Source organism: Mustela nivalis, assembly GCF_964662115.1.
Source record: "Mustela nivalis genome assembly, chromosome: 1".
Taxonomy (NCBI): Eukaryota; Metazoa; Chordata; class Mammalia; order Carnivora; family Mustelidae; genus Mustela; species Mustela nivalis.
Genome location: NC_139020.1, coordinates 209,193,762 through 209,209,621, shown reverse-complemented (window position 1 = coordinate 209,209,621; position 15,860 = coordinate 209,193,762). Strand labels below are relative to the sequence as shown.

Genomic DNA, 15,860 nt, shown 5'->3' with positions numbered 1-15,860 from the left:
CACTCAGCCCACTTCCCAGCTTGTAAACTCTTTCTTATAAAAGTTTAACACCAGACTTTAGGTACGGCGACAGTCTCTCCTTATAGTACCAATAAACTGGGTAGGTAGTGGCAGGATAAACCCAAGAGGGAAAGAATATGAGACAAATTTGTTCAAGGTGAGGCTTTACAGGGAAAAAATATATATATTGTATAATATGTGAAAATTAATACGTATATATCATGAATAATATACTTCATAAATATACACAGCACTTAACATATTTTATGTACAGCATCTTAATGCTGTAATAGTAATATTAATACCCCATCGAATTAAACAGGGTATATAGTGACAGAGAGCCTAGGCCCTACGGATGCGTCTGTCCATCTGATTCCTGCCTCCCCACATTGTGGCACAAGAGGAAGCGGCTGTGAGCTGGAGGGTTCAAGAGAAGGGGAATTTCCTCCTGGCACAGGGCCACTTCCACATGGTTGCTTCCCCCTTAGAGGAGTTTGATAGGGCAGAGGGGTTTGATGGGGTGTTGGGGCTTTGGGGAGGATCTTTTTGCAAGAGGCCTATCAGGGCCTGTTTTTAAGCTTGTGAGAATAATGTGGGTTAGCCGGAATAATTTCAAAACCAGCAGGCTGAGGCGGGGCTCCTAGTTCAAGCTTTTTCAGCACCGGGTAGAAAAACTGTCTTAGCTACAGATGCCAAAGGATGACTAGAGGCCATTGGTAGTTGGGAGTGTGCTGGGGATATTGGAATTTACGTCTACAAAATTTTAAATACTCCTATCCTTAAACCAGCAACTCATAGGATTGTCGCCAAGAGAAATCCCGGCATCTGTGTAGACAGACAGATAGGTAGAGAGATAGCTTGTCTACTACAAACTGTTTATCATAGGTAAGAACCGGAACTAATCAAAATACACATTACTGCATTAATTATCATGTATCATACTATGGGATATGATATGGTGTTAATTTTTTTAAGATTTTGTTTATTTCAGAGAGAAAGATTACACAAGCAGGCAGAGGGGCAGAGGGAGAAGGAGAAGCAGACTCCTTGCTGAGCAGGGAGCCAGATGTGGGGCTCAATCCTAGGACCCCACAATCATGACCTGAGTGGAAGGCACTTAACTGACTGAGCCACCCAGGCACCCTGATTATGGTGTTTAAAACAAAGACTGACATAGATCTTAAGATAAAGTATAAATATATTTATATGATTGATAAAATATATATATGTACCTGCATTAAAAATTACTGTTAGGGACGACTGGGTGGCTCAGTGGGTTAAGCCTCTGCCTTCAGCTCAGGTCATGATCGCAGGGTCCTGGGATCAAGCCCCGCATCGGTCTCTCTGTTCATCAAGGAGCCTGCTTCCCCCTCTCTCTCTGCCTGCCTCTCTGCCTGCTTGTGATCTCTGTCTGTCAAATAAATAAATAAAAACTCTTAAAAAAAAAAAAGACTTAGGCAAAGGATTTGAATAGAAAGTTCCCCAAAGACATACAGATGGCCAGTAATCACGTGACAAGATGTTCATCATCACTCATTAGGGAAATACAAATCAAAACTATAATGAGATGCCACTTCATACCCATTAGGATGGCTATTATCAAAACAATAAAAATAACAAGTGTTGGTGAGGATTTGGAGAAATTTGAACCCTTGCTCATTGCAGAGGGGATTATGAAACAGCACAGCCCCTGTAGAGAACAGTATGGTGTTTCCTCAAAAAACGTACACAGAAAAAAAAAAAAAAAGCATACACAGAATTACCGCATAATTCAGCAATTCCATTTCTGAGTATATGCCCAAAAGAACTGAAAGCAGAAACTTGACCCAGTATTTGTAAATGAATGTTCATAGCATGATTCACACAATCCAAATATCAACAGATGAATGGAGAAAGAAAATGTACATTTAACATTTTAACTATAGTTTCTGAATTCGTTGAATGTTAAACAAGAAAAACAAAATACACATGCATCAAAAAAAATTAAACAGCCAAGTATAAAAATAATGCACATAGCTGAATTATCACCTCCGCCCACAGCTAATCTCACTGATCCAAGTGCCTTTTACCATCTCACACACCAGATGCCTTCCATTTGGAGCCCTGCCAACAGCATAGTCTAGACCCACTCATTACTGACTACAGATTCATATTTCATCTATTTCCCATCTTTCTGTCCAACCAAAGGAAGAGTTGTGTTTTTTTTTTTTTTTGTCAAAGGTTTATCTATTTATTTGAGCAAGAGAAAGGGAGAGGGAGAGAGAATTTCAAGCAGACTCCCCACTGAGTATGGAGCCCAACACAGGGCTGGATCTCAAATCTTGAGCCAAAATTAGGAGTCGGATACTCAGCTGACTGAGCCACTCACGTGCCCCTGGGAAGAGTTTTTTTTTTTTTTTTTTTTAGATTTTATTTATTTATTTGACAGACAGAGATCACAAGTAGGCAGAGAGGCAGGCAGAGAGAGAAGGGGAAGCAGGCTCCCTGTTGATCAGAGAGCCTGATGCAGGGCTCGATCCCAGGACCCTGAGCTGAAGGCAGAGGCTTTAACCCACTGAGTCACCCAGGCGCCCCTGGGAAGAGCTTTTTAAATCAAACACCTACAGCCTTATGAAATGCATCCACATACAGTATCTTACATTCTTTAGATGGTACAGAGCATACATCATTGTGCATTACGAAGGCAACATCATTTAATAGCACAGAATGTGCTAAAATTGTGGTTTTTATCACCTCCTGCCTGGAAGATTCCAATGTTTTACAAACTGGTTCCTTTGCTTTCTTCTATCTCTAAGCCTAATAGTTAATAATGTCCCATGAGGTCAACACAACTCTACTAGGGAGGAAAAAAGCCTACAAATTGGATCTTGCCCCCTCCCAGTTTAGTTTAAGAACTTCTAGAATGTCTACTGCATATAGCACACAGTCCAAACTCCAATCTCAGCAAATGACACCTTCCCACCTCTGGCCTTTCACACACCTGTCTTGCCCCTCCCTGGTGGAAATGCTTGCTGAATGAGGACCAGGAAGATGACCAGGGTTTTTCTGGCATTAGTGGTGGGTTACTGGGACAATCTCTCGTGAGAGTTTGCAAACATAAGCCCATTCTCCCTTGGGTATTGGTGTAAATCACAACACCTCTGTGGTCCAAAACACCTTAAGAAACTAACATATGAACAAGCACACAGTTTCTGGAAAAACTCAGTTCCCACCAGGCCATAGAAGAGACCCAGTCACGAGATCCCCAGAAACCGAACACTGACAGTAAAACAACAACAAAGAAACCAGTTTAAGTCAAGGAGGCACCAAATAATAATGGTTATAAGAAAGGAAAATAAGGAGCCCAACTCATTCATGAGCATAAGTGCGAAGAGCAGAAAGGAGGTATTAACACGCTGAATGTACCAGTGAGCAGGAGAATCTAAGACAAGCACACTGGGATTCAAGTTAGGGTTAGTGTCTTTACGAAAACGCTTAATAGAATTCACTACATTTGCAGACTGGAGAGAATCATATGATTCAGTAAAAGTATTTTATAAAATCATTATTCCATGGCTTCAGGGAAAAAATTAAATAATAAGGGAACATCTTGGGGTGCCTGGGTGGCTCAGTCATTAAGCATCTGCCTTTGGCTCAGGTCATGATCCTAGGGTCCTGGGATCGAGCCCCACATTGGGCTCCCTGCTCTGCCAGGAGCCTGCTTCTCCCTCTGCTACTCCCCACTGCTTGTGTTCCCTTTCTCGCTGTGTCTCTGTCAAATGAATAAATAAGATCCTAAAAAAAAAAGAAAAGAAAAGTTTTATCAGAAAACAGTTTTTTTAGGGCACCTGGGTGGCTCAGTTGGTTAAACAACTGCCTTTGGCTGAGGTCATAGTCCTGGAATCCCGGGATCGAGTCCCACATGCATCGGGCTCCCAGCTTCATGGGCAGTCTGCTTCTCTCTCTGACCTACTCCCCTCTCATGCTCTCTCTCAGTCTGTCTCTGTCTCTAATAAATAGGTAAAATCCTTGTTTTTTAGACCTACACCTTCCAGAATTTAGTAATTAGGCTGAGGTTATAAAAGAAAAGAATGCCTGTTTTTAGGAACTATAAGCACACTGAGGTCTTCAGAAGTAAAGGGTTATGATTTCTGCAACTTACTCTCAAATGACCCAGCTAATATAATAATTATATGTATACCGAGAGAGACAAGAAATGTGGCAAAACATTAACAAATGCTCAATCTAGACAAAGAGCAAATGGAATTTCATTGTACTGTTCTTGCAATGTTTTCTCCTATAAGCTTCAGGGGGTTCCCAAACATTTTATTTTTAAAAAGGGAAATCTAGAGGCATCTGGGTGGCTCAGTTAAGCACCTGCCTTCAGCTCAGGTCATGATGCTGGGGTGCTGGGATCAAGCCCCACATCTGGCTCCCTGCTCATTGGGGAGACTGCTTCTCCCTCTCCCTCTGCTGCTCCCCCTGCTTGTGCTCTCTCACTCTGTCAATTAAATGAATAACAAATTTCCCATGGTCCTAGTACCTGATGTTGGGAGAGCTCCTTCCTCCCTTTTTCCTGGAGATCCCCGTGGTTTTAACTCACACAATTTCATGCATGTCACTTATGCTTTAGACTTCTATTAGGCTTTAGCCGCAAGTATATGCCACCAAAATCCATTTTAATAATATCGAGAGCAAGAGATCCCCACGTTTTAAAACTTGGGAAGTATGGAGCGGAACCGCCTCCTTTAATTGTAAGTCTTGGTATTTACATTTTCATTCCTGCTGTTTCCTTCTCTGTTCCTGATTACACGTACGGACTGACACTCACGCTACAATCCTGAGGAAGCATTTTCCCAAATGAATTTATCAAACGTTATTAACCGAAAAAAGTTTTAAGATCTTCTCACCTCAACCATTTCTCACAAAAGTCGCAAAAGTAAAAGTCTCTTGTGTGAGGAAGGCAGAAAGGGACCTCCTGGATATCTATTTCACCGAGGCCTCTTAACCCCCAAAACCAACGACAAACCGACAAACCGAAGGATGCCGGCAGGTGACCAACTGCCTGTGCTCTCCCAGCCCGCGAGACTGAGGCCACGCCCCTCCTAGACCACGCCTCCTCAGCCCCGCCCACAGCCCCCTTTGTCCATCCTAAGACCCCGCCCCCCAAAGTCCCATCCAGAGCCCCATTTGTCCACCCTCACCGGAACCGCGCCTCCTCAGCTTCGTCAAGACCCCGCCCCCCCCAGAAGCGCTTCCCCCCCCCCCCCCCACAATACTAACCAGACCTTGCACGTGCAGCCACTCTTCTGTGCTGGAAGTGAATAACGAGAAAAACCGTGGTGCCGTTAGAGGCAAGATGGCGGCCGCACCGGGGAAGCGCACCCCACTTTCGGTCTGGGGTTTGGGAAGTAGAAGGCTCCCACGGGGAGTAGAACTGCTGAGGCAGCGGGAGGGGCGGTGGCCACGTCCTTGGGCCTCCACAGAGAAGTCCTGGCGTGGCCCAAGGCACTGCAGGTGGGCCCAGGCCCCGCAGGATCCACTCCAGTGACCCTGAGAAGGGAGACCCGTGCCCCGGCTGGGGGCGGGACCGGAGCCTGTTGGGCGGAGCCTCGATCCCGCCTGCCCCTGACGGGACAGGCAGCTCTCTCTCAAAAAAAACGGCTGTTCTCAGTCTTGCTAATTTTGGCCATTCTAACCGGTGTATGGTAATATCTCAATGTGGTTTTAATTTGAATCTCCCTGAGGGCTAGTGATGATGAACATTTTTTCATGTGTCTGATAGCCATTTGTATGTCTTCACTGGAGAAGTGTCTGTTCATATCTTCTGCCCATTTTTTGATATGTTTGCCTGTTTCGTGTGTGTTGAGTTTGAGGAGTTCATTATAGATCCTGGATATCAGCCTTTTGTCTATACTGTCATTTGCAAATATCTTCTCCCATTCCGTGGGTTGCCTCTTTGTTTTGTTGACTGTTTCCTTTGCTGTGCAGAAGCTTTTGATCATGATGAAGTCCCAAAAGTTTATTTCCGCTTTTGTTTCCTTTGCCTTTGGAGACAGATCTTGAAAGAAGTTGCTGTGACTGATATCGAAGAGATTACTGCCTATGTTCTCCTCTAGGATTCTGATGGATTCCTGTCTCACGTTGAGGTCTTTTATCCATTTTGAGTTTATCTTTGTGTATGGTGTAAGAGAATGGTCGAGTTTCATTCTTCTACATATAGCTGCCCAGTTTCCCCAGCACCATTTATTGAAGAGACTGTCTTTTTTCCACTGTATATTTTTTCCTGTTTTGTCGAAGATTATTTGCCCATAGAGTTGAGGGTCCATATCTGGGCTCTCTACTCTGTTCCACTGGTCTATGTGTCTGTTTTTATGCCAGGACCATGCTGTCTTGGTGATCACAGCTTTGTAGTAAAGCTTGAAATCAGGTAGCGTGATGCCCCCAGTTTTATTTTTGTTTTTCAACATTTCCTTAGCGATTCAGGGTCTCTTCTGATTCCATACAAATTTTTGGATTATTTGCTCCAGCTCTTTGAAGAATACCGGTGGAATTTTGATTGGAATGGCATTAAAAGTATAGATTGCAACATGTGTTGGAGGGGATGTGGAGAAAGGGGAACCCTCTTCCACTATTGGTGGGAATGCAAGTTGGTGCAACCTCTTTGGAGAACAGTGTGGAGATTCCTCAAGAAATTAAAAATAGAGGGACGCCTGGGTGGCTCAGTTGGTTAAGCAGCTGCCTTTGGCTCAGGTCATGATCCCAGCGTCCTGGGATCGAGTCCCACATCAGGCTCCTTGCTCTACAGGGAGCCTGCTTCTCCCTCTGACTCTGCCTTCCACTCTGTCTGCCTATGCTCGCTCTCGCTCGTTCTCTCTCTGACAAATAAATAAATAAAATCTTTAAAAAAAAATTAAAAATAGAGCTTCCCTATGACCCTGCGATTGCACTACTGGGTATTTACCCCAAAGATACAGATGGAGTGAAAAGAAGGGCCATCTGTACCCCAATGTTTACAGCAGCAATGGCCACGGTCGCCAAACTGTGGAAAGAACCAAAATGCCCTTCAATGGACAAATGAATAAGGAAAATGTGGTCCATATACACTCTGGAGTATTATGCCTCCATCAGAAAGGATGAATACCCAATTTTTGTAGCAACATGGACGGGACTGGAAGAGATTATGCTGAGTGAAATAAGTCAAGCAGAGAGAGTCAATTATCATATGGTTTCACTTAGTGGAGCATAACAAATATCATGGAGGACATGGGGAGATAGAAGAAGGGAGTTGGGGGAAATTGGAAAGGGAGGTGAACCATGAGAGACTATGGACTCTGAAAAACAATCTGAGGAGTTTGAAGTGGCAGGGGGTGGGAGGTTGGGGGAACCAGGTGGTGGGTATTAGGGAGGGCATGGATTGCATGGAGCACTGGGTGTGGGGCAAAAATAATACTGTTATGCTGAAAATAAATTAAAAATAAATTAGGAAAAAAAACGGCTGTTCTCTGAGTTAACGCGGCAAGCTGCAAGGATGTGTGAAGCTTGGAGATGCTTTGTTATGCAGCAGTACTGACTCCTCCATCCCCACTATTCTTAAAAATCTTTCTTGTCCCTTCTCAGTTTTTCCATTTTATCTTCGAACTTGTCTTACATTTGCATGTTAATCTTGGGACTGTAGACTTTATTTTTTAAAACCTTGGTTTTTTAATATTTTATTTATTTGTTTGACAGAGAGAGAGATCACAAGTAGGCAGAGAGGCAGGCAGATAGAGAGTGAGAGAAGGAAGCAGGCTCCCTGCTGAGCAGAGAGCCCGATGTGGGGTTTGATCCCAGGAACCTGAGATCACGACCTGAGCCGAAGGCAGAGGCCTTAACCCTCTGAGCCACCCAGGCGCCCCTAAAACCTGTTTTTGTATGACAAACAGTAAACGACATTTAGACTTTCCTTAGGTATGAGCTTGTGTATATCTTTTATGTATTTCTATTGCTGTTTTACTTTTATGTGGTTACCATCATGTCCCCTAATAATGCTTTTCCTTTCATTCATTAAATTGCTCAGACCTTCACAGAGCTTTTATTTCTACTGGGGAGGAGGACAGATGGTAGAACTAACAAGAAAACATGCATGTCAATGCCACACTGGAGTATTTTTAGTATATCTAGAAACCTGTGGAGATTTATTGAATCATTTCTTTTTAACCCATTTCAAAAAAATAATATGATAAAGTGTTGACCTTAAAAATAAAAGTTATTTTACCGGGAAAAATAGGTTTATTGAGGAATAGCCAAGAATTAAAATTTGGGACAAGCAAACTATGGCAAAACCATATGCTAGTCCAACAAAGGACAGGAATGTTATTCACGGAATAGAAGGATAAGTTGGGAGGAGTTGTTTTTTTGTTTGTTAAGATTTTCTTCATTCACCTGACAGACATGAGATCACAAGTAGGCAGAGAGGCAGGCAGGCAGGCGGGGGAGGGGGAGGCGCAAGCCCCAGAGCCCAATGCCGGGCTCGGTCTCAGGACCCTGAGATTATGACCTGAGCCGAAGGCAGAGGCTTTAAACCACTGAGCCACCCAGGCGTCCCAGGAGGAGTTGTTTTGAACAAAAGTAAATTGCATAAAAGCAAGAGTAGAGAGTAATGAGGAGTTTCTCATTGGCTAAGTTGCTTGAAGGATAGTTAATTTCTTGTAGGAGATACAAGGTACATCTTTTCCTTTTGGTACATCTTTTCACTATTTGTGAAAGCTTGCTGTGTCAATGCCAAAGAGAGGAAGACTCTAGAAACTACAGTCAGCTAGCAAGTTTTACATAATGCAGTAGAATTACAGGAGTCATATCCCATTACCTCTATCATATTCTCTTGGTTAGAAAGAAATATGATGGTGCAAATTTATACTCCCACACAGTATGAGCATTGCTGTTCTGCATCTTTATCCATACTTGGTATTGACAGCCTGTATACTTTTTAAGATTTTATTTACTTATTTGTTTGTCCAACAGAGAGAGGGAGAGCCAAAGAGGGCACAACCAGGGGAGCTGCAGGAATAGTGAAAATCAGGCTCCCTGCTGAGCAAGGGCCCTGGGATCATGACCTGAGCTGAAGGCAGACAATTAACCTACTGAGCCACCCAGGCGTCCCAGCCTGTAATTTTCAACACTCTATTAGGTGTGTACTAGCATCTCTGGATGGTTTTATTCCCATTTCATTGATCACCGAAACTATGCATCTTTTCATATGTTTATTGTTTGGAAACCTTTATTTTTGGGAACTGCCTACTCAATGCTCTTGTCCATTTTTCTTCTGGAACTTTTGTCTTTTTCTTCGATTATACAGAAGTTATTCTGCACAGCAATCCTTTTCATACATATGTTACATATATCTTATCCCTCATTATAGCTTATTTTCCCTTTCTTAGTGGTGCCTTTTTAAAAAGATCTATTTGTTTGAGTGAGAGAGAGCACATGCAGTGGGGAGGAACTGAAGGAGAGGCAGATCTTAAGCAGACACCAGCCTGACTCCGTGGAGCCTGAATTAAGGTGCAATCTCAAGACCCTGAGATCATGACTGGAGTCAAAATCAAGAGTCAGATGCTTAACTGAATGAGCCACTCAGGTACCTCATGGTGTCTTTTTTTTTTTTTAAGATTTTATTTATTTATTTATTTGACACAGAGAGAGCACAAGTAGTCAGAGAGGCAGGCAGAGAGAGAGGAGGAAGCAGGCTCCCCGCTGAGCAGAGCCCAAGGTGGGGCTCCATCCCAGGACCCCAAAACCATGACCTGAGCTGAAGGCAGAGGCTTAACCACCCAAGCATCCCGTCATGGTGTCCTTTTGATAGAGTTCTTTGTGTATTCCAATAGATCTGTCTTTAATGTGGTTACTGTTATTTCCTTATCTATAAACTGCCTATTTCCATGCCAATTCTCTACTGAATTGCTTGCCTTTTCATCACTGATACATAAGAGTAAGTTGTATATCACATATTCCTTCTCCTGGTTTACTTCTTGTCTTTCAATTCTGTATTAAATTTTGATGTAGTCAGATATCTTTTATATTTACATCTTTTTAAAAAGATTTTATTTATTTGTCAGAGAGAGAGAGTGCATGCACAAGCAGACAGAAAGAGAAGCAAGCTCCCTGCTAAGCAAGGAGCCCAGTGTGGGACTCAATCCCAGGACCCTAGGATCACAACCTGAGCCAAAGGCTGAGGCTTAACTGACTGAGCCACCCAGGTGTCCCGTATTTACATCTTTTTTTGAGGGAGAGAGAGAGTGAGTGCATTTGAGGGGACATGGGGTGAAGGGAAAGGGAGAATTTTAAGAAGACTCCATGCCCAGCGCAAAGCCAACAGTGGGCTCAATCTTACAACCCTGAGATTATGATCTGAGCCAAATCAGGAGTCAATGGCTTAACCAACTGGGCCACGTGGGCACCCCTCCTTTTGTATTTACATTTTTTAAAAGATTATACTTATTTATTTGAAAGTGAGAGAATGAGATAAAGGAGGGGCAGAGGGAGAAGCAAACTCCCCACTGTGCAGGGATCCCATGCAGACCTCCATGCAGGGACTCCAGGATCATGACCTGAGCCGAAGGCAGTCACTTGACCAACGGAGTCACCCAGGAGCCATACACCTTTTTTTTTTTTTTTTAAGATTGTTTATTTGACAGGGAGAGAGAATGAGAGAGCACAGGCAGGGACAGCAGCAGAGGGAGAAGCAGGGAGCCTGATGTAGGGCTCAATCCTAGGACCCTGGGATCATGACCTGAGCCAAAGGCAGACACTTAACCAACTGAGCCACCCAGGCACCCCTGTATTTACATCTTAAACAGGATATCCATAAACAACATATCCTCTAAGTGTACAAGCTTTCCCCCTAACATGTTAAATATTTTTTTTATTTGAGACAGAGATCACAAGTAGGCAGAGAGGCAGGCAAACAGAGAGGGGGAAGCAGGCTCCCTGCCAAGCAGAGAGCCCAATGCGGGGCTCGATCCCAGGACGCCGAGATCATGACCTGAGCCGAAGGTAGAGGCTTAACCACTGAGACACCCAGGTGTCCCTCCCCTAAAATTTTAATATCCAAATTTCCAAATACACAGTAAATCTGTACGAATTTTATAGTTACACCTTATAAGCTACCATTAGCGTTTTCCTATAATTGCATGATCATATATTTATCTATCCTGCCATCTACTCATCAATCTTTTTTACATGTTTTTCAAAGTCACCTGTGACATCAATACACATCTTCCCAAATTTTTCAGTATGTATATCACCCACTAGTTTAGTATTTGCATACAATATTTTCTTTTGAGGAAAAATTTACATAATGTGAAATTAAAGTGTGCAGTTCAGTCTTGATAAATACATCTCTGTAACCCAAATCTCTATCAAGTTATAGTTATCCTCGCTTGTGGAAGTTCATGTCCCTTTCCTAGTTAGTTCCCACCCAAAACTTCTGCGCTGGGGCCCAGATTCCTTTTTGCTTTTCTCAGAACTCCATTTAAACAAGATCGAAAGATATATACACTTGTGCAAAGCTTCTTTCACACAGCATGTTTCAGATCATCCATGCTCATGATGAGGAAAAAGAAGGCTGGCTGAGGACTAGGCAGAAACTGACACCTTGCAACCTCTCCCCACCCCGTACTCCTGGGTGGGACATTTGTGACATTCTTCCAAGATTCTTCCATCCTAAGTTAATACCTTGCAAGAGGGGAAAAACCACCATAACCTGACAATGGCAATGTCTCAAGGCCTCCAGTATCTTGTGGGTCCTCTTTAGCATACGAAAGTTTTTCTTCTTTTTTTTAATGTGTGTGTGTTCAAGATTTTATTTATTTGACAGAGAGAGATCGCAAGTAGGCAGAGAGGGGGTGAGGAAGCAGGCTCCCTGCTGAGCAGAGAGCCTGATGCGGTACTCAGTCCCAGGACCCGGAGATCATAACCTGACCTGAAGGCAGAGGCTTTAACCCACTGAGCCACCCAGGCGCCCTAAAAGTTCTTCTAAAAACCCCCTTTTCCTTAACTCCCCCAGCCCCGTAGCATATAGTCAGCCACGCCTCACAACCCCAGGGCCAACAGCTCTTTCTGCCCATGGGTCTTGTCCCCACGCTTTAATAAACCACCATTTTGCACCAAAGATGTCTCAAGAATTCTTTCTTCGTCATCCCACATGGGTCTCACCCCCCTGAACGTCACTTATACTCTAAAACTTCATCACTGATGTCCTTTTAAAAGTTCTCACTGAAAACATAAAAACACGTTCCTGTCCCCCTATACTTTTGGATTATAACATCACCCTAGTGCTCTGGAGAAGGGGGCCAAGGAGCAACAGATGAGAACATGGGGGTCCAGAATCATCTGGGCACAGACCCCGATACAACCCAGCCACCCACAACCTCCCCAGATCCAAAAAGCCATGGACCAGCAAGGCTCTAGATAAAAGCGCCACAGGGACCAGACCAGACCTACCCTTTGGTCTGAATCCTTCCCGGCAGAGCCATTCGCCAGCGACACCAGAGTCCGCGTCAGGAGATCCCGGAAGCAACACAGCCACCTGTGGGCTCCCAGCCAACCCACACTTCCACTTCCGGTATTGTGGGCAGAGAAGGGGCGGGGCCCCAGCCTGGGGCGGGGCGTAATGGGAGGAGGGAGGAGCCCGAAGAAGCCCTCAGGGAAGGCTGGGTGCTGAATGGGCCAACCAGGGGCGAGTACCAGGTTGAACGGGCTGAGCTAGAGGTGGGAACAGCCCCGGGGGGGCGTGGCCTGGCTGGCAAAGACCAATCCTGGAAGGCGCGGCTAAGAGTAAGCAGCGGGCATTGTTGGCGGGGCTAAGGTGGATTCCAGGCTCCGGGGGCGGAGCCCGGGTGGGGACCGGGTGTGAGGGCAGTGCTTAGGCTGAGCCTCACTTCCAGTTGGCCAGTCCTCAGGATGCCTAATAAAAGCTTTTTTGCTCCTTCTCTCTTCCCTTCTGAGACCCTTTGTGACGAACATCAGGTTTACCAAGGTACCTGTCAGTCCACAAAGTGGATCACACCTCCATTCATCCTGCTCCTTCCTTAGGCCCTTAAATTTTGAATTTTCTTCTTCAATGGGTCATATCTTTCAGTTAGGTCTATTCCTAGACACTATATGTACATACATTTAATTTTTTAAAGATTTTATTTATTTATCAGAGAGAGAGAGCGAGCACAGGCAGACAGAGGCAGAGGGAGAAGCAGGCTCCCTGCGGAACAAGGAGCCCGATGCAGGACTCGATCCCAGGATGCTGGGATCATGACCTGAGCCGAAGGCAGCTGCTTAACCCACTGAGCCACCCAGGCGTCCCCATACATTTAATTTTTTTTAAAGACTTTATTTATTTATTTGACAGGGAGAGCAGAAACACCAGCAGGGGGCATGGAGAGGGAGAAGCTCGCTTCCCGCAGAGGAGGGAGTCTGATGTGGGGCTCAATCCCAGGACCCGGGGATCATGACCTGAGCAGATACTTAAGGACTGAGCCACCCGCGAGCTCCTACATTTTTTTATTTATTTGTCAGAGGCAGAGCACAGTCAGGGAGGAGGGTCAGAGGGAAAGGGAGAAGCAGTCTCCCCGCTGAGCAGGAAGCCCCATAGAGGACTCAATCCCATAACCCAGGACCTGAGCCAAAGGCAGACACTTAACAGACTGAGCCACCCAGGCGTCCCCATATATTTAATTTGTTTCATTTCCCATTTGATTGTTATTGGGAAGTTCTAAAAGATGAGGGGGATGCTCTGGTTTAAATCACGGATGTAAATTGGATGTCCAGCCAAAACAATAGATGCCCAACAAATATACTTTCCTTTCATTGTTCCTATTTATGAAGGGCGAAGAGGTACACAAATATTAGCAACTTAGAATTACTGTACTGTGAGAAATGACCTACAGGACAAATTCGGTGGCGTGCTGCTATCTAGTGGTAATTGATGGTATTACACACTCTGTCTCAAGCAGCTGCTCTTCAAACCAACCCTAAAAGTTTACTTCAGATTGGAAAGTTCTGTGAAAATGAATAAAAGGAAACCTCAGTTAGAATGAAGTCGGGGGACGCCTGGGTGGCTCAGTTGGTTGGGACACTGCCTTCGGCTCAGGTCTTGGTTCCGGGATCCTGGGACTGAGTCCCCCATCAGGCTCTTTGCTCGACGGGGAGCCTGCTTCTCTCTCTGCCTCTGCCTGCCTCTCAGCCTGCTCGTGTGTACTTTCTCTCTCTCTCTCTCTCTCTGGCAAATAAATAAAATCTTTTAAAAAAAGAAAAGCTACCGTCTTTGTTGGTGGGACTTATCTATGATTTTGCCATAGTTTGCTTGGGCCCAGGACTGTAACTTTTTGCTATTCCTAAATAAGCCCATCTTTGCTGGTAAAACAACCGTCTGTTTTGTTAAGGTCAACATTTCTCACTTTAGAAAGCATTTTCCCTTCCCACTATCCATTTGATTATAAAATCTTCCTGGTGTTTGAGGTAAGGAAGAACAATGGTTTGACCGTTGAGAAAGCCAAGGCCCAGAATCGTGAACACACAGTATTTCCACTTCACCCCCAGCAATCTGGTTGGAGATGAGTATGAATGTCTGGGGGCAAAGGCCCTGAGGTAGGAGAGGTTTTGCCTCTAAACAACAGCAGAAGCCCAGTGTCCAAAATGTTTGAAGTTTAAAATAAATAAATAAATAAATTTAAAAAAAAAAAAATAAATTGTTTGACATGAGTTGGGCAGGATGGAGACTAGCTAGAAGTGAGGTCAGAGAAGTAATGGAACCGTATCACACGAGACCACCTGGGCAACTGTAAGAATTTCGGGATTTGGGACAGTTGGTTAAGGGTCTGTCTTTGGCTCAGGTCATGATCCCGGGGTCCTAGGATTGAGCCCCACACGGGGTTCCCTTCTCAGCAGGGATTCTGCTTCTTCCTCTCCCTCTGCCCCTCCCACCTGCTCCTTTTCCCTTCCGAGTGTGTGGTCTCTGTCTCTCTCTCAAACAAATAAACAAATAAGGGGAACCTGCATGGCTCAGAAGCCTCTGCCTTCAGCTCAGGTCATGATCCCAGGGTCCTGGAATTGAGCCCTGTGTCTGGCTCTCTGCTCCGTGGGGAGAAGGAGCTCTCTGCTTCCTCCTCTCTCTCTCTCTCTGCCTGCCTCTCCACCTTCTTGTGATCTCTGTCTGTCAAATAAATAAATAAAATCTTAAAAATAAATAAATGAAATCTTTTTTTTAATTTCTTTTCAGCGTAACAGTGTTCATTGTTTTCGCACCACACCCAGTGCTCCATGCAATACGTGCGCTCCCTAATACCCACCATCTGGTTCCCCCAACCTCCCACCCCCCACCCCTTCAAGACCCTCAGGTTGTTTTTCAGAGTCCATAGTCTCTCATGGTTCACCTCCCCTTCCAATTTACCCCAACTCCCTTCTCCTCTCTAACTCCCCTTGTCCTCCATGCTATTTGTTATGCTCCACAAATAAGTGAAACCACATGATAATTGACTCTGTCTGCTTGACTTATTTCACTCAGCATCATCTCTTCCAGTCCCGTCCATGTTGCTACAAAAGTTGGGTATTCATCCTTTCTGATGGAGGCATAATACTCCATAGTGTATATGGACCACATCTTCCTTATCCATTCGTGCATTGAAGGGCATCTTGGTTCTTTCCACAGTTTGGCGACTGTGGCCATTGCTGCTATAAACATTGGGGTACAGATGGCCCTTCTTTTCACTCCATCTGTATCTTTGGGGTAAATACCCAGTAGTGCAATCGCAGGGTCATAGGGAAGCTCTATTTTTAATTTCTTGAGAAATCTGCACAATGTTCAAAAATTGTGGGTTTTACCTTGAGTGCAATGGGGGAGCCCCTGAAGG

At 44.6% G+C, this 15,860-nt stretch overlaps 1 protein-coding gene across 1 annotated transcript in view; it reads right to left on the bottom strand.

The window, feature by feature from the left end:
* Positions 1 to 12,521, bottom strand: part of ZNF846 (zinc finger protein 846) — a 51,159-nt gene extending 38,638 nt beyond the window's left edge. Inside the window, exon 1 of the mRNA XM_082732204.1 lies at positions 12,460 to 12,521. The gene's annotated coding sequence lies outside the window, so the exon portion shown is untranslated. The remainder of the gene's footprint in view (positions 1 to 12,459) is intronic.
* Between the last annotated feature and the right edge of the window lie 3,339 nt (positions 12,522 to 15,860).